Source organism: Aquarana catesbeiana, linkage group LG02, assembly GCF_042186555.1.
Source record: "Aquarana catesbeiana isolate 2022-GZ linkage group LG02, ASM4218655v1, whole genome shotgun sequence".
NCBI classification, from domain to species: Eukaryota; Metazoa; Chordata; class Amphibia; order Anura; family Ranidae; genus Aquarana; species Aquarana catesbeiana.
Genome location: NC_133325.1, coordinates 471,412,577 through 471,431,193, shown reverse-complemented (window position 1 = coordinate 471,431,193; position 18,617 = coordinate 471,412,577).

Below are 18,617 nucleotides of genomic sequence, written 5' to 3'. Positions count from 1 at the left end.
TCTGGCTTCCTCAGAGATTTGTTTCTGAGTTAGTGGCCTTTCTGTTCCTTGAGAGAAGATACCTCGTTGAGGTGCACATTCTCAAAGCTTTGGCGTTCATTCTCCTGATAGTAATGCACATTATTACCTGCATCAGGAAAAGCAATTAGGCTGCACAGATTAGGACAACAACAGGGTGGAGCAAAATGTTTAGGAAAGCTGTAGCGTTAGGACTGTACCCAAATAAACTTTCCCACCAGGAAATCTTAGCGTCTGCGTCTAAAGCGTGGGATACTTGGATCAATCTATTTTGATCATTGGTGAGTCGTATGGTGGCTTGTTTCTCAGCATCTCTTAGTACATTTAATATTTCATCCTGTTGTCCGAAATCCATCAGCCAAGCTTTTAACTCAGCCCCAAATCCCAGAGGAAGTTGCTGTAGGGGATGTCAGGTTTGCTATAAAACCTTTATTCAGGGGTGATCGGGGTATACAACCCGGTGTTCCTGCTATATCCATGCCACGGGCCAGAGGAGGTGTACTATAGACTCCCCGAGGTAGTGTACCCTGCTGAGTACCATTTAACCTGATGCTGAAAACAGTGCATCATTAGACATGTGATACTAGCGCCAGTACCCTGGTCTCCAGTCTCAAGTAGTTTTAACTTTGTTTAGGACCAGTTGGGACACTACCCTGGCATCCATTAGACATGATCCCCCCAATAAAGTTTTAACCCCTTGATGTTTTGTAGCACGAAACCCCCCAATGTGATCCTGAATATCTCCAGGTCCATTGTGTTTTAAGGTACCCAGTGCCCCACCTCCAGCTCCAAAGACGTCTCCATTAAGCCTCTCTTTCCTAAGGATGGGAAATATTCAGAATACCCGGATTGAAAACCACCTGCCACCAGGTACACTAGTTTCTTTATAGAGGCTGCACACCTTATGGGGCACTGGTCTTCCTGTCATGCAGGACACAGACCACTAGTTAAGGTACGCAAGGAGTCTAGGACAGGAAGGACAACTATGGGTCTCCACTGAGGAGAATACAGCGTGCCCACACAACTCCATCCCTGTGCCTGGATTTCAGAGACCATGCCCAGGGTATACAATGCACCTCTACCTATGGTTAGGTTCAAGGAACCCTCTAGTTCCATGACTAATGTTACATCGGGCACCACAGAAACAAACTCGTCTATGTCCCAAATAATACCCAGGTGCTTCCTTCCCAGCAATGACCTCTCCATCCAGAACACAGAGTGCAATATCTTCCCAACATTTTTCGCTCACCACCATGTATTGACCTGGTCTATAAAGGACATCATGGTCATGCTTTCGGCAGAGGGAAGTATCACCTTGCCTCCAGCTTCCATCTTCTCTGATCCAATGTGGGTAATTTAGCCTCAAATGCAACAAGATAGAATCCCCAGTCAGTAAGCCCATTGATGCCACCAAATATACAGACCAAGTCTGCACTTCTGTATATGGGAGCATATAGCATAACACCTTTCACAATCCAAACTAGTACAGCCCATCCAGGCATTCGACCACCACTTTGGATTAGTGTAAGCAACGTGTTTTGGCAAAGTCTTACTGAGCGGTGATGCTAACTCATCAGGCCACTGCCCCTCATACAGAGACTGTATAATCAGCTTAATGCTGGTTGATAATTCCGCCTACCACTGCGTGCGCGCCAGAGCCAATGACAGATTTCTGTCCTATTCCATCACACTCTCTACCAACCTCTCAACATGGTTTAGAAAATCTGGAGCCACTTTACCCTGGGTATGTATGTGACTTTGTTGAATGTTATCAAGGATGCCACCAATCTCTCTGAGTAACAAAGCCCCGCTTACTGTCTGAAGCTATGGCTGCGAGTTTGTTCCTCAGGAGGCCGATGTCCACTCAATTAACAATACCCATCCCAGCTCCTATTCCCCCAATATAGTGCTGAATACATCCCTCCTCTTCCGGTTACTCCTCAGACATACGCGTCCTGCATGAACCTCATTCTGTGTCTGCACATCTCTGGGAGTAAGTCACTGGTACAATGACCGCACTTGATTCAGTGTATACTCAGCACATATAGGGTAATAGGTTTTTATCAACCACTGTGAGATTTTGCAGCGCCATGTGGTGAAGAACAGCCACAAGCTGGTAACACCCTACACCATCTTCCTGCACAACTCTTCTCCATCAGGCAGGCCCTCATACTACACATCTGAAGGTAAATCTGAAGGATATTGGAAAACAAAAATTGCATAATGTGTATCCAACTCGAGGAACTTCTGCTACCAAACACAACTGGCCAAAGGGCAAAGAAAAATCCCTTGCAGCACTAAGGCACCAGGATCACTAAACAGTAGTGGGTACACGAGCCGACCGATGTGCCCTTTAAAGCCAGGAAACCCAATTATCGAATCTGAGGAATAAAACACCAATAAAATTTAGTAATAAATATTGCATTTTCCTCCTAGAAACAAAATAATCCAATGGTTATATACCTGTAACAAGACATTAGCATATGAAACACAAATATACATTACATTATATTACATAAACAGTGCACCTTTTTTTTAAGATACAAAAAAAATGTTGAGCTCAACTTATCATTAACCACTAAGCCACCGCCCACCGTCATATGACGGCGGGACGAGGCTTCTGTTGTTCTGGGAGGACGTCATATGACGTCCTCGCCCTCCCGAGCCACTAGGGGGCGCGCGCGTGCCCGCTGCGTCGCTCGGGACCCGGTGCGCGTGCCCAGCGGCCGCGATGTCCGCCGGGCACCCGCGATTGCCGGGTAACAGAGCAGGAGCGTGGATCTGTGCATGTAAACACAGATCCACGTCCTGTCAGAGAGGAGAGGAGACCGATGGCGTGTCCCTTGTACATAGGGACAGCGATCGGTCACCTCCCCCAGTCAGTCCCCTCCCCCCACAGTTAGAATCACCTCCTTAGGTCATACATTAACCCCTCGAGCGCCCCCTAGTGTTAACCCCTTCCCTGCCAGTCACATTTACACAGTAATCAATGCAATTTTATAGCATTGATCGCTGTATAAATGTGAATGGTCCCAAAAATGTGTCAAAAGTGTCCGATGTGTCCGCCGCAATATCGCAGTCACAATAAAAATTGCAGATCGCCGCCATTACTAGTAAAAAATAAATAAATAATAAAAATGCTATAAATCTATCCCCTATTTTGTAGACGCTATAACTTTTGCGCAAACCAATCAATATACGCTTATCGCAATTTTTTTTTACCAAAAATATGTAGAAGAATACATATCGGCCTAAACTGAGGAAAAAATTTGTTAAAAAAAAAAAAAAATTGGATATTTATTATAGCAAAAAGTAAAAAATATTGTGTTTTTTCAAAATTGTCCCTCTTCTTTTGTTTATAGCGCAATAAATAAAAACCGCAGAGGTGATCAAATACCACCAAAAGAAAGCTCTATTTGTGGGGAAAAAATGATAAAAATTTAATTAGGGTGCAGTGTAACATGACCGCGCAATTGTCATTCAAAATGCGACAGCGCTGAAAACTGAAAAATGGCTTGGGCAGGAAGGGGGTGTAAGTGCCCTGTATTGAGGTGGTTAATATGTATTACTTAATACGCATTAATACCCCAAAAAAAATGTATTCACCATGGTTGAAAAAAAATTAGCAATCCGTAATAAACCTTTTAGCAGTACCATTTATGAACAGATCATAATACCTCACCACAAAGAACCTCTCCAGTACTGTTTTCCTGAAAAACAAAGTCATTTTAGTATATGTATCTTTCAATTCACTAGTACAGATAATTATCTTGGCTCAGGTCATTTGCATGTCAATACAGTTCGCTGTACCTTTTCACAGACCTGGTGAGAAAGAAGGGGGGTCATTTGGGTGGGCTGTCAGCAGCTGAGAACAAACGTCACACAACATGACATATATTGCATACTCCACACACACTCACACGATTGGCTAGGTTAAAGATGACCTCTAGACATCACACATATCAGCATGTTTTCTATAATACCCTGTACTTCTTCTTAAACCCATAACATCTGTTTGGTAAGGTTGAAATTCTTTCAGAGATCCATCCCATTTCGTTAGCCCCTTCTCCGCCTGTATGGACGCATTCTCAGGAGTTTGGAATGGGACCCCTGACCCAGGTGGTCCATACTTCCTACACCTAGGCCATGTGGCGAAGCGTGCAGAGTACACTTCAAAATCACGTCTTGTGGTCCTATATGGATTATGCTTACCGACTTTTTGACTGGAACTGGATAGACAGAATCTCGCGATATGGCCCACTAGTGACATTTTATCTTAGTTAAAGTGGTACAACATCTCTTAACAAAAGGCTTTGTTTTAGACGACTGAGAATATGGGATGGCCTCTTCTGGCTTAGTAGTTTTTACCTGCGGCTTACAAAATATAGGGGCAATTTTTAAAGAGCTCTTACCTTCCTGGGATTTATTATTGTTGATACATACTTTAGGTGTGGAGGATGTCCCCCTAAATGCAGACCTACCCAAATCAGTTACCTTGTTATCTTCTCTATCTGAAAACTGATCCAACGGCTCCTGGCAGCTGACAGATAATGGTTCCACTCCACCTTTTGCATCCTTCAGTCTTTTTCCCAACTGATGAACGTCCTCCTGTAATCTTTTGTTGTCTAGTACTAATTGCTGGTGGATAGCCTCAGAATTTAACATAGAAGCTTCTAAAGTACTGACGTTACCTTTTATTATTTCTAGCGCTTCTTTTAGGGATGTGTTTTGCAATTTCAAATGTTCATACTGTTTCGCTAACCACCTGGCGCAAAGATTAGCGGCGGTTTTCCTGCGCGCTTATTACAGCTTCCTTCAGTGACATTCAATTTCACATCCTCTCCCATCAGTGGGACAGAAAGTGTCCCTTCTGCCTGGAGAACTCCCTCCCTTAATGCCAGCATGGCCATTTCGTCTCCTTGTCCTGCTACTCTGCCTTCTTCTTCCTGTACCTCCCAATCCCCCTGTAATCCATATTTTACTGAGGTATCAGACTTGTGTTGTGGCTCTACCTTTTTGTCCACCACTGAAAGGTGTCAATTCATGTCAGCCCATGAGCATTCAGCTGGCAAGGACTGGGCAACTGCATAAGGCCCAAGTCCCGACAACTGCTCCTTGTCTCCCTGACAATCACTGTCACCCCTTGTTGGGGGTTGTGATGGTTTCCGCTTGTCCCTACGTTCAAGCATTGTTTGGAATGATTTCTCCTTAAATCTTTTTGGCTTAAAAGTACCTCTTTTAGAATACTTTTTCCCAGTCCAACGATCCCACGCTTGCAAATATTTCACAACCCAAGGTCCATATTTATCTATCATCTCTTCCCTCAGGGTCAAGTGGTAGGGTTCCCCACGGTTAGACGCCCTCTTTGAAGCGATTTGATTACCCATCCTTTACGGACTCCAGACCATGAACTGATTCCCCTAACCTTTCTATAGGTTGCCTTTTCCCCAGAGGTAGCTACTCTCTGGCCAAGAATTGGGTTGACAGGTACCGCCCCTGTCACCGTTGCCAATTTTTTTCACTACTTGCCAGACCAATTTCCTGTCCTGGCTATAGTCCTTCAAAAAATTAGCCTGGAGATTTCCCAAACTAAATAATAGTTTAATCCCCCTGTGGACTTTTCTGAAGTACTCTAAAAGAAATGCTTAACGAAAGGCTTTTACTTCTGTTATATCAAGAATTATTAGCACGAACTTGGATAATTAGGACCCTATGCGTGCTTGTAGTACAGGAGGTAGTTAACTGATGCACACCTAATTGCAATACAATTTGTAGGAGTTACAACATTACAGATCTAATCACAAAGCTTACGATCCCCATTTAGTAGTTTACACAGAAAGATAGATACATACATCGAAGATCATTCAGTGTGTACTAGCCCGCAGGTGCAATTCGATCTCAAAGACCGGGAAGCGTCTTGACCTAGACTCATGTAAGGGTCAACCAGAAGCGCTTGTTGGCAGAAAGGCCCAGATCCTACTTCTTTCCACTGCCTTCAAACGTCCAATCAGAGCCCCTTCTCATTCACGCAGACACCCTCCTGCAGTGTTGGCCCAACCGAGCAGGATGCCTTCTCATACACTCTCAGTACAATTTTATTTCACTTATACTGTTCATATCAGTCTCATCAAAGTATTAGTACAGACAAAAGGTTATATATATATATATATATATATATATATATATATACAATGTTCAAAGAAGCTTGCTAGTTTGGGTGTTCATACAGGGGAGACAGACATACAAAGACATAAAAATGCTTACCGTTTTTGGAGTTAGACTTGTCCTCCACCCGCAAAATCACTCAAACGTGAAGCTTCCTCACACGGGGCACCATATGTTTCGGAAATATTTATACCTCACTTAAACGATTAACGATACAAATATAAGTGATTAAACCTTTGTCTATATAAGAATGAAAACGAGCGATAACAGGGAAAAAAGATAAACAATTACATTTATTTACACAGAAAAGAAAGTTAAAATAATTAGAATTTATCATATATCTCCAGTGATGTCATAAGTACAGTGTTGCTCTAGGCTGCAAAGTTAATTTAGGCCGAACTCATAAATGTTTGCAATGGACATATACAAGATATACAAAATCATAAGACAAATCCTAAGATACAAAAAGGTTAGAAAGAAAGAAAAGAACAGAGATTCCAGTATACATTACTCAGACAGCATATCCCCTAGATGGTCTCGGATGGACAGTGTAAAACCATTTAGCCCTCTCTCTTTTATATGCATTCTCCACCAATCAACAGATGCAACATATTGATTGGGTCAGAGATGTATCAAAGTCTGGTTGGCTACATTTGAAGCCCCTTTGCTAATTGTCTTACCGCTGCCTTAAATTCTGATTGGTCATATCTGAAACTGTCTAAAAGTTCATGCTCGAACATTGCTGGGAGATTGCGACCCCTCGGTGCCTAACAGTCTATGAATTAATGAACAATCTCCTTTGATCTCCCAGCCCAAACAGTCCCGACAGTAGTATGTTAATGGCCCCCTGGTGAGTTGATTCAATTAACGCCTGGGGACCACCAGTGTATTGGAAGCATGTTAATGGCCCCCTGAAGAATGGATGCCTTAAGGTCTGCCAATACCCTTTGATCCAATTAACGCCTGGGGAGGGGGCCTTCTCGTGTAACTATATTCCTAAGGTGAGCTTTGTTCTATCATGATATTACACATAGATACATACATATACACATAGAGAGATATATATATATATATATATACACATACATACATCCTATGGGGCAAGGCAGTTTAATTGGAGTCCTTGCAATGGTCCACTTGAACCTCATTGATATATATATGAAATTCAATATCTCCATCACACTAATGAAATGCTTCCCCTGCCTGTATGTGTAAGCACAGGCAGGGGATGTGATGTAATCTCCCCTCGTGGAATTCTTTTCGGTTCCAGAGAGAGAAAATACTCTAAAAGTGATTTACACCAACACTACACTGACAGTACATTTCACCCCCCCCCCCGATCAACCCCCTTAACTCCCTGTCACCAAGTGCAGTTTTCAGATTTTTCCTGATCACTGCATTGGTGTCACTTGTGGCACTAATCAGCATTAGGGCAGCTAGTAGTAGGCCCAGGGTACCCCCCTAAATAAAGGCTTAACCCCCGGTTAACACTTTCATCCCCTGTCACCAGTGTCACAAGTAGATCTATTTTCTGATCACCGTATTAGTGTCATGGGTGACGCTAGTTAGTAATTTTTTTAATAGCGTCTGTATAACCGCTGTATATTACCTAATAAAGGTTTAACCCCCTGATCACCCGGTCAGGGACTGCATCAGCCCCAGGCACCATCAGATTAGTGCCAGTAGGGCTAACACCCATGCATGCACCATACGCCTCCCCTAGTAGTATAGTGTCTGAGTGGATCAATATCTTTGATCAGATCTATACTAGCGCCCCCAGTAGTTTAAGGTTCCCAAAAACGCAGCCTTAGCGGGATCAGCCCAGATACCAGCTAGCACCTGCGTTTAGCCTCTCCACCCAGCCCACCCAAGTGCAGGATCAATCACTGTCACAAATCATATTACGCAACTGCAGCGTTTGCGGATTCAGGCCTGATCCCTGCAAACGCTAACAGTTTTTTTTTTGGTAGCAATTGAAGAAGGCTCTGACAATCATATCGTTTTGCCTGAGTGTCTTACAAGTAGTACCAGTAAATTTAGAGGCCACAATGTCCAATCGAAGGTACACTAGTGAAGTAGCTTTCACATTTCTGAGCATGACAGATGAGAGTGAAGAGGAAGTCTCCCATCTGTCAGATTCAGGCTCAGAATACGATCTAGTAGACAGCAGCGGTACCCTGACAGATATCTCTGATGACGGAGTAGTGGTCCCTGCTAAGGTCAGGCGTACCAGACCCCGTTCTTCTGTTGAGGTGCAAGAACCACAGGGCTCTCATATGGAGCAGAGAGCCAGTACTAGCGCCGCTCATCCTTCCGGTGACCTGGCAAGCACCAGCGGCCTAGTACACCCTGGTCGTACATACAGCACTGCAGTATCACGTGGTGAGTCCCATAATTGCAGTTCAAGCTGGTGTCATGGCTTGCACAAGTGTCCACCACGAAGACAAACGCAGGCCTGTTGAGCCCATAGTGGCCTTCCTGCAGAATATTCCAATCCTAATTGGGAGCCCACCACTTCTAAAGCACCTGTACTTATTCACTGGCCAACCCAGAATTCAGGTGGAAACAGTTGATTTTACGTCACTTAATCTTTATTCACTGTTTTTCACGGAAGATCTCTATAGATCAATTGTGGACCAAAGCACAGAAGAAGACACATTCCTGTTGCACACAGAAACCGGGCTTTGGCACATAGATGTGCGCATGCGCGAACAGGAGCGCAAACTGTAGCCTTCACGCATCCTCGTGCGCGATCGGCGCCTGCGTGCACCCGTGTGCGTCAGCACGCGTCTATCGCATGCCCAGGTTGGCGCCAAACAGTCTATTTAAGTCCAGTTAGTACCTGGCCTGGTGTTGCCTTGTCTTTAGCTTCTGAGTATCCAGCACCCTGTGAACCTGTATCCTGATTCCTGGCTCGCCTGTACCGACCTCGGCTTGTCCAGTGACCAATCTTCTGCTTTCTCCTTGGCACCTGCACTGCTGATCTGGTTTGACCCGGCTTGTTCCTGACTACGATCCTGCCTGCACCTAGTACCCGATTTGATCTGCTGTGTATGACTCTGCCTGTCTGACCTTGCTACTTGTCGTTGTCATCTGCACCTGCTGCCATCTGCTGGTCTCCTGCGGAAGCTTCCCTGTGTCTCTCCAGCACGATCGGAACCAGCTGCCCTGCTGCCACCAAGGACTATCTGGCACTCGTGTGACTCTGTACTTTGGTGCCTTCTGTTTGCTCTATCAGGGGCCCTAAGTCAGAATGGTAAGGGACGCCTTGCTCGTCCATTCAGACTCTTCTACCAGGTACATGATACTACAAGGCAGCCATGACCAAGCCTGAACGAGAAACCTCCCCGGTAGAGCATCTGTGTCATCACCTCACTGCATTTACCCAAACAGTCAGGAGTCTGCAAGAAAGCTACAGTCAGCTTGAAGAACGGATTCATGAACTTTCTCCGACACCTGCTTTAATAATGCAGTCACCCGAACCCCGGGTTCCTATTCCAGAGACCAGGCAACCGGCTACCAGGCAACCGTGGTAAGTTCAGGACTTTTCAGAATGCCTGTGTCCTTTACTTTTCGTTACAGCCCCAGACCTTCTCTCAGGAAACCACTAAATTGGGGTTTGTAATCTCCCTCCTGCAGGGTGAGCCTCAGTTCTGGGCTCACTGTTTACTGGAACAGGACAATCCTTGTCTGTCAAGCCTGACCTTTTTCCAGCAAGGCCACCCAGCCGCTGAGGACTATGCAACGGACTTTAGACGCTGGAGCGCAGATGTCGAATGGAACAGTGCTGCTCTCTGTTACCAATTTCGACTAGGATTATCTGAACCCCTAAAGGATGAGCTGCCTCGCGTTGGAGTACCTGAATCCTTAGAAGCACTCATCGACCTGACAATTCAAATTGACAGCCGCCTGAGAGAACGCAGAGCCGAGAGGTCAGCTGGACGATTCCAGCCTCTAGGGTTGTTACCACATGAGCCTGGTCCACCTAGTCCAGCTCAACCCAGCAGGTTCCATCCCTCCCTCTCTCCAGAGGAACGCCTGTACCGCCGTCAGAATCACTTGTGTCTTTACTGTGGGAAGGATGACCATTATGTGAGATCCTGTCCTGCCAAGATTCGAAAATGCCTGACTTTCTTCCCTGCCAGCCAGTCATCTCGGCCTCCCAAGTCTTCTCACCTGGCCATACAGATTCTACTACAACTTTCAGAGAGAGTGATCCAAGTACCTGCTATTGTAGATTCAGGGGCTTGCAGTTGCTTCATTGATTTGACTTTTGATCTTCAACATAAGATTCCCCTGCAGCCCAAAGCTCATGGACTCGCTATCCACCTGGCAGATGGGTAGCATATTAAAACCGGTCTCGTTACCCAAGAGACTGTCTCATTACCGGTGACCACAGAGAACTGTTATGCCTGGATGCCATAGCTTCACCTCTGTTCCCTATCATTTTGGGTATGCCATGGCTCCAGGCGCATAATCCCTGTATTCATTGGGATACCGGAAAAATTGAGTTTTCCTCTCTCTCTACTGCCAGCAATATTGCTTCTCCAGACCGTTCTGTCATCCATCCCCTCTACGGTGTATGGACTCAGATGATGAAATCCGTTCTTCTATTCCTGCACCCTACCAAGACTTTGCTGACATGTTCAGTAAGAAGGGAGCTGAGACTCTACCTCCACATAGGCCATACGACTGCCACATCGAGCTCCTCCCTGGGGCCGAGATACCTTTCGGGCGAATCTTTCCCTTGACTGAACCTGAACTTGCCGCCTTGAAATTCTATATTGATGACAGCCTGAGAAAGGGGATTTATCCGTCCCTCTACGTCCCCAGCCGGAGCTGGAATTTTCTTTGTTGAAAAAAAGATCTCTCCCTTTGCCCGTGTGTGGATTACCGGGACCTAAATAAAATCACGATTAAAAATCGATACCCCTTGCCTCTAGTACCAGAGCTGTTTCAGAGACTCCGTTCTGCTGTCATCTTCACAAAGTTAGACTTGCGAGGGGCATATAACCTGGTACGTATTTGTGAAGTTGACGAATGGAAGACAGCCTTTCGTACCAGGTTTGAACATTTTGAATACTTAGTGATGCCCTTTGGGCTTTGTAACTCCCCAGCAACATTCCAGCACTTTATTAATGATGTCTTCCGGGACTATTTAGACTTATTTGTTATTGTATATCTTGACGATATCTTGATTTTTTCCTCTTCTTTAGAAGCCCATCAAGAACACGTCAAAGTTTCTGGGCCGACTCAGACAGCACGGCTTGTTTGCAAAAGTAGAAAAGTGCGAGTTTTAATGCCAAAGCATCCAGTTCCTGGGCCTTGTCCTTTCCACAGGCGGCATTAAGATGGATCCCCAGAAGGTTTCTGCCATCCTGGATTGGCCGGCTCCTATGGACAAGAAAGGGGTGCAACGGTTCATAGGATTCGCAAACTTCTACAGGAAGTTTATCAAAGGGTTTTCTGCAATAATTTCTCCCATAACTCAACTGACAAGACAATCTCAACGATTCCAGTGGTCTTCCAAGGCACAAACCGCATTTGAAACCCTGAAGGGTCTTTTCACAGCTGCACCTATATTACAGCATCCAGATCCTGCTCTGCCATTCGTCCTAGAGGTAGACGCCTCAGAGGCGGCAGTAGGGGCAGTTCTGTCTCAATGCCAAGTGGCCAAGTCCTTACTGCATCCTGTGGCATTCTTTTCTCGCAAGTTGTCCCCGGCAGAGAAGAACTACAACGTGGGAGACCGTGAGCTTCTGGCAATTAAAGCTGCTCTCGAAGAGTGGAGATATCTGCTGGAAGGTGCAGCTCATCCGATCCTGATCTACATCGACCATTGGAACTTAGAGTATCTGCGAGTCGCAAAGCGGTTGAAACCCCGGCAGGCCAGGTGGACACTTTTTTACGAGATTCGTTTTTCATATCACCTACAGGCCAGGATCTAAGAACATTCAGCTGGATGCTCTGTCTCGGATGTTTGGCACGACAGGTGAACCAGCTTCTCCAGACACCATTCTTCCTCCCGGAAGTTTCCTTTTATTACAGGAAGATTTGTTGTCACAGATTAGACAAGCCAATATTGATGCTCGCCGTCCCCTAGGATGACGCTACAAGCTAAAGATGGCCTTTTATGGTACTGACAATAAAATCTTTGTGCCTGAAGGTTTACGAGTCTCCGCTATGACCATGCCCTTGCAGGACACTTTGGAGTCCACAAGACAGCTGAACTCTTACAGCGTACCTTTTGGTGGCCTTGTTTAAAAGAAGACTGCAAGAAGTACTTTGGAACCTGCCCTATCTGCGCCAGAAATAAATCTAGCAGGACAAAATCCTGGGGATTGTTGAGACCCTTACCAGTTCCAGATAGACCCTGGCAAATGATTTCAATGGATTTTATCGTTGAACACCCTCCTTCCGAAGGTTACTCTACCATCTTTGTAGTCATAGATCGGTTGTCAAAGATGGCGCATTTCCTACCCATGAAGGGTACCCCACCCGCTACTGAGACAGCGCAGGTCTTCATTAAAGGGATTGTGAGACTGCATGGACTTCCTGCCAATGTCATGTCAGACCGCGGGGTACAGTTCACGTCCAGATTCTGGAGAGCCTTGTGTAAAACCTTGAAAATCGAACTGTCCTTTTCCTCAGCTTACCACCCACAGACCAATGGTCAAACCGAAAGGACCAACCAAACGTTAGAACAATACTTACGCTGTTTTTCTTCCTTCTCGCAGGATTACTGGGTGGCGCTATTACCTCTGGCGGAGTTTGCGTACGATAATTCAGAACATTCTGCCATCAAACAAGCCCCATTCTTCGCCAACTATGGGTTCCACCCTTCATTTTTGACTATCTCCGCCACAGAATGCCCTGTTGCGGCAGTTCAGGACACAATACATTTTTTCAGATCCAACAATCAGTTGTTACAGAAGACCATGACCAAAGCCCAGGAAGACTATAAAAAATCCTTTGACAAGAAGAAGCGGGGAGATTTGATCTGGGAACTTGGTGATCAGGTCTGGTTAGCTACGACTAATCTGAAGTTAGCCTGCCCATCTAGAAAACTGGGCCCTAGGTTTGTGGGACTCTTCAGGGTGAAGAAAAGGATCAATAATGTGGCTTATGAGTTGGCACTTCCGGATTCCTTCAGAATTCACCCAGTTTTTCATATAGCTCTACTGAAGCCTGCTGGTCCGGATCCATTTCCCGAACGGAGTAGTAGTCCTCCTGCACCTGTAATGGTAGATGGGGAAGAGGAGTACGAGGTCGAGGTGATCATGGATTGCAGGAAGAGACAGAATCAGGTCCAGTACTTGGTCAAATGTAAAGGGTACGGACCTGAGGAAAATTCATGGGAACCAGAGGGCAATATTCATGCCCACTGGCTTGTCCAAGCATTCTGTCAAAACCACCCGGAGAGACTAGCTCAGTTGGGCATCCGGAGGCTGTCCGTTGGAGGGGGGCAATGTCAGGATGCATCCATCAGCAGACAACCTCGAAGATTTCTAAGGCACAGAAGAAGACACATTCCTGTTGCACACAGAAACCGGGCTTTGGCACATAGATGTGCGCATGCGCGAACAGGAGTGCAAGCAGTAGCCGTCGCGTATCCTCGTGCGCGATCGGCGCCTGCGCGCACCCGTGTGCGTCAGCGCGCAACTATCGCGTGCCCACGTTGGCGCCAAACAGTCTATTTTAGTCGAGTTAGTACCTGGCCTGGTGCTGCCTTGTCTTCAGCTTCTGAGTATCCAGCACCCTGTGAACCTGTATCCTGATTCCTGGCTTGTCTTATAACCTTTCCTTGAACTCTGCCTGTACCGACCTCGGCTTGTCCAGTGACCAATCTTCTGCTTTCTCCCTGGCACCTGCACTGCTGATCTGGTTTGACCCGGCTTGTTCCTGACTACGATCCTGCCTGCACCTAGTACCTGATTTGATCTGCCGTGTATGACTCTGCCTGTCTGACCTTGCTACTTGTCATTGTCATCTGCACCTGCTGCCATCTGCTGGTCTCCTGTGGAAGCTTCCCTGTGTCTCTCCAGCACGATTGGAACCAGCCGCCCTGCTGCCACCAAGGACTTTCTGGCACTCGTGCGACTCTGTACTTTGGTGCCTTCTGTTTGCTCTATCAGGGGCCCTAAGTCAGAGTGGTAAGGGAGGCCTTGCTCGTCCATTCAGGCTCTTCTACCAGGTACGTGATACCAAGGCTCTTCTCCCCCGATAGCTCAGTTTGGCTGGACGGCCAGGTCTAGGAAGGGTTCTGGTCCTCCCAAACGTCTTCCCTTTAAGGATTATGGAGGCCACTGTGCTCTTAGGAACCTTAAGTGCAGCAGAAATTTTTTTGTAACCTTGGCCAGATCTGTGCCTTGCCACAATTCTTTCTCTGAGCTCTTCAGGCAGTTCCTTTGACCTCATGATTCTCATTTGCTCTGACATGCACTGTGAGCTGTAGGGTCTTGAATAGACAGGTGTCTGGCTTTCCTAATCAAGTCCAATCAGTATAATCAAACACAGCTGGACTCAAATGAAGGTGTAGAACCATCTCAAGGATGGTCAGAAGAAATGGACAGCACCTGAGTTAAATATATGAGTGTCACAGCAAAGGGTCTGAATACTAAGGACCATGTGATATTTCAGTTTTTCTTTTTTAATAAATCTGCAAAAATGTCAACAATTCTGTGTTTTTCTGTCAATAAAGGGTGCTGTGTGTACATCAATGAGGAAAAAAAATGAACTTAAATGATTTTAGCAAATGGCTGCATTATAACAAAAAGTGAAAAAGGGGGCCTGAATACTTTCCGTCCCAACTGTAATTCTTTTATACTTTACTGTTTACTGTGTTTTATTGTTAACCATTATTTTCTTTTCAGATATGCCATTCAGCTGCAGCACTAATTAATTTATCTTGACAGCAACAGCGTTTTCTCTTAGGATACCTAAATCAGCGACTCCAGCGCTGTAGGAGGTGAGTTCACCACCACAGTTAAAAAAAAAAGGTGCATGTATGCCCACAGGCTGCATGAAAAAAAAGAACAAGGTACTGGTATGTTGCTGGACTTTGAGTGGTTATACCAGAACGATGCCTGCTGGTTTAGGTATCTTGGTATCATTCTTTTAAGCCAGCTTTCATGTAAAAGCAATCCTAGTGGCTAATTAGCTGCTGGACTACTTTTACAAGCAGTGGGAGGGAACGTTTCCCCCCCGTCATCTTCCATGGTTTTCGCTGCCTCTCCTGTCCCACCGGGGAACCTGAGAATGCAGCTGGTGGTTCCGCCAGCTGACCATAGAGCTGATCGAAGAACAGAATGGCTCCAATCATCTCTATGGCCTAAGAAACCGGAAGCTACAAGCATTTCATGACTTCGCTTCTGCAGGATATAAACAGCACCATTGGGAAAGCATCTTATTACACTGATCTTGGTGGTGTGGTCAGATGCTTTGAGGGTAGAGGAGAGATCGTCTAATAGACCCCAATTTTTTTTTAAAAAAGGGTACCTGTCACTACCCATTGCCATCATAGGGGATATTTACATTCCCTGTGATAACAATAAAAATTCTAAAAAAAATAAATAAATAGTGTAAAAATAAAATAAAGAAGCAAAAAAAAAATAAACACCCCTGTTCCCCCATGCTCGTGCGCAAAGGTGAATGCAAGAGTCGGTCTCGTGTCATATGTAAACAGCAATTGCACCAAATGTACTCGGCATAAGATCAGCTTTTATATTTTACCAAACATTTGGGCAATATAGTATGTGTTTTAGTGCATTACAATTTTAAAAAAATGCGTTTGAAAAATTGCTGCACAAAAACTGTGTGAAAAAAATTTGCCACGCCCACCATTTTAATCTGTAGGGCCTTTGCTTTAAGAATGTATATGTTTGGGGGTTCAAAGTAATTTTTTAGCAAAAAAAAAATATTTTTTCATGTAAACAAAGTGTTAGAAAGGGCTTTGTCTTCAAGTGGTTAGAGTGGCATAAGCTTCTAATGCTGTGCATAAAATAGGAAAGGTTGCGAGCACTGAACTTATTCTCTCCGGAGAAGAGACGCTTGAGAGGGGATATGATTTCAATTTACAAATACTGTACTGGTGACCCCACAATAGGGATAAAACTTTTTCGCAGAAGAGAGTTTAATAAGACTCGTGGCCACTCATTACAATTAGAAGAAAAGAGGTTTAACCTTAAACTACGTAGAGGGTTCTTTACTGTAAGAGTGGCAAGGATGTGGAATTCCCTTCCACAGGCGGTGGTCTCAGCGGGGAGCATTGATAGCGTCAAGAAACTATTAGATAATCACCTGAATGACCGCAACATACAGGGATATGTAATGTAATACTGACACATAATCACACACGTAGGTTGGACTTGATGGACTTGTGTCTTTTTTCAACCTCACCTACTATGTAACTATGTAACTATGTAAAATACCAGGACAGTTCAACCCCCCCCAAATGATCCCATTTTGGAAAGTAGACACCCCAAGCTATTTGCTGAGAAGCATGTTGAGTTCATGGAATATTTTTTATTTATATACAAGCTTCGGGAAAATGACTTTTTGTAAAAAAAAAAAGTTGTCACCGGTTGACAACTGGTATCCCCATATTCAGGAGAAGCAGCAGAATGTATTTTGGGGTTTAATTTCACATATGCCCATGGCATGTTTGAGCAATATATCATTTCACTGACAACTGTGTTTTATTGTTAACCATTATTTTCTTTTCAGATATGCCATTCAGCTGCAGCACTAATTAATTTATCTTGACAGCAACAGCGTTTTCTCTTAGGATACCTAAATCAGCGACTCCAGCGCTGTAGGAGGTGAGTTCACCACCACAGTTAAAAAAAAAGGTGCATGTATGCCCATCATTAGAAGTGGGTGGATGCAGGGTGGTATTTTAATGGTGGGCATACCCACCGATCAATCTTTTTTTTGTTTTTTTCGTTCAGCCCACAGGCTGCATGAAAAAAAAGAACAAGGTACTGGTATGTTGCTGGACTTTGAGTGGTTATACCAGAACGATGCCTGCTGGTTTAGGTATCTTGGTATCATTCTTTTAAGCCAGCTTTCATGTAAAAGCAATCCTAGTGGCTAATTAGCTGCTGGACTACTTTTACAAGCAGTGGGAGGGAACGTTTCCCCCCCCCGTCATCTTCCATGGTTTTCGCTGCCTCTCCTGTCCCACCGGGGAACCTGAGAATGCAGCTGGTGGTTCCGCCAGCTGACCATAGAGCTGATCGAAGAACAGAATGGCTCCAATCATCTCTATGGCCTAAGAAACCGGAAGCTACAAGCATTTCATGACTTCGCTTCTGCAGGATATAAACAGCACCATTGGGAAAGCATCTTATCACACTGATCTTGGTGGTGTGGTCAGATGCTTTGAGGGTAGAGGAGAGATCGTCTAATAGACCCCAATTTTTTTTTTAAAAAGGGTACCTGTCACTACCCATTGCCATCATAGGGGATATTTACATTCCCTGTGATAACAATAAAAATTCTAAAAAAAAAAAATAAACAGTGTAAAAATAAAATAAAGAAGCAAAAAAAAAAAAAAACACCCCTGTTCCCCCATGCTCGTGCGCAAAGGTGAATGCAAGAGTCGGTCTCGTGTCATATGTAAACAGCAATTGCACCAAATGTACTCGGCATAAGATCAGCTTTTATATTTTACCAAACATTTGGGCAATATAGTATGTGTTTTAGTGCATTACAATTTTAAAAAAATGCGTTTGAAAAATTGCTGCACAAAAACTGTGTGAAAAAAATTTGCCACGTCCACCATTTTAATCTGTAGGGCCTTTGCTTTAAGAATGTATATGTTTGGGGGTTCAAAGTAATTTTTTAGCAAAAAAAAAATATTTTTTCATGTAAACAAAGTGTTAGGTAGGGCTTTGTCTTCAAGTGGTTAGAGTGGCATAAGCTTCTAATGCTGTGCATAAAATAGGAAAGGTTGCGAGCACTGAACTTATTCTCTCTGGAGAAGAGACGCTTGAGAGGGGATATGATTTCAATTTACAAATACTGTACTGGTGACCCCACAATAGGGATAAAACTTTTTCGCAGAAGAGAGTTTAATAAGACTCGTGGCCACTCATTACAATTAGAAGAAAAGAGGTTTAACCTTAAACTACGTAGAGGGTTCTTTACTGTAAGAGTGGCAAGGATGTGGAATTCCCTTCCACAGGCGGTGGTCTCAGCGGGGAGCATTGATAGCTTCAAGAAACTATTAGATAATCACCTGAATGACCGCAACATACAGGGATATGTAATGTAATACTGACACATAATCACACACGTAGGTTGGACTTGATGGACTTGTGTCTTTTTTCAACCTCACCTACTATGTAACTATGTAACTATGTAAAATACCAGGACAGTTCAACCCCCCCCAAATGATCCCATTTTGGAAAGTAGACACCCCAAGCTATTTG